Consider the following 1,447-nt stretch of genomic DNA (forward strand, 5'->3'; position numbering starts at 1 on the left):
CCTTTTTTTTTTTTTTTTTTTTTTTTTTTTTTTTTTTCTTGTGGATGAGCCTCTTATTTTAAATTAAAAGCAAAAGTGCTGATGTGTGGGCTGAGTCTGTGCAGGGAGTGCTTTGGGGCAATGGGCCTGCGCCGGGAGCAGCTGTGGCAGCAGTGCGGTGGGATGGGACATGGCATTTGGGGTATGGTGGGGGCTGTCCCCTTCCATGGGGTTAAGCTGGGAAGGGGTAGCCAACTGCAGGATTTCAGCAAGGAGGAGATGGCAGGAGTGGTTTTGTTCATTTCCTGTTGGAAACAGGATGGGGAGCTGGGAAGGTGCTGAGTCCAGGGACCACCATCGTGGCAGTGGCTGGCACTGGCAGCTGCCTCATTCTCCTCTCCCAGCCTCGGCTGGTCCCTGCAGGCAGCTGAGGCTTTGGCCAGGGCTTGGCCGAGCTGTTTCTCTCTGCAGGGAATAGGGTAGCATTACTTTGAGTTATAGGCCATTGCAAAATAGCACCTCCACTGAGGTAGAAATCAAACGGGGGGAAAGCTGCTGCTGCCCAGCGGTGCTGGAGACAGGCAGGGCTGAGCACGCAGCACGGCTGGTGCGCGTCACCCTGCCCATGGACCTGGGTTTGGGCCGGTGAAGGAGCCTGACAAGACACAGGAAAGGCCCAAGTCTGGCTCAGGCATGGCAAAAGTCTTTCAGGATGGGCAGCTGGTGATGAAAAAAGGGCCCTGGCCAGATATGTGTGTCCTTGGGGTTGGGTGAGAGGGTCTGGGAGCAGGAGCCATCCCTGCCCAGCCTGGCACTGCCAGCTCCAGGCCTGACACCTCCCTGTGTAGCCAGCCAGGCTTTGTGGGATGGTGCGCGTTTCCTGGTTCATTTGGGGTTCTTCTCTTTTTAAAAATATGCATAGCTCGTGTGTGGTTTTGTATTTTACCACCAATTGTATTCACCTGGGGGTGCCTGCTGGAGCTGAGGGAGCTTGGAAGCTTGCTGGAGCCTGGGCAGCAATAAAAAGCATGAGAGCCTCATCAGCTAAACCACGTGGCACTTCGGGCTGCTGAGAGCCCAGACACAGAGGGCAGGTCCCTGGTGTTGTCCCCAGCCTGGGCCACAGAGATGGGTCCCTCTGGCTACAACACACAGTGGTGGGCAACTCCAAAGGGTGCATCACATGTGGGGTGACCCAGGTGTAACAGGAAAAATGCCCAGCAGGGCAGGCGGTGGCTATTTGCTGGGTTTGGGGGATTTGTTTTAGCTGTAATTATTACTAATTTAAATCTGGAGCTCCCTCTGCCTTGATCCTGCAAGGGGGCGGCTGTGTTTGAGCTGCAGCAGGTCCCTGGGAGCTGCCATGTCGCAGGGAATTAAAAGCATCACTCTCCCAAGTGCCAGAGCACCAGCTGCTTTCTCCGTGGGCAGAGCAACCGCTGGGTCAATTCAGGTCAAGCCCTCCATG

This window comes from Athene cunicularia (genome assembly GCF_003259725.1).
Source record: "Athene cunicularia isolate RWA chromosome 18 unlocalized genomic scaffold, athCun1 chr18_part1, whole genome shotgun sequence".
NCBI classification, from domain to species: domain Eukaryota; kingdom Metazoa; phylum Chordata; class Aves; order Strigiformes; family Strigidae; genus Athene; species Athene cunicularia.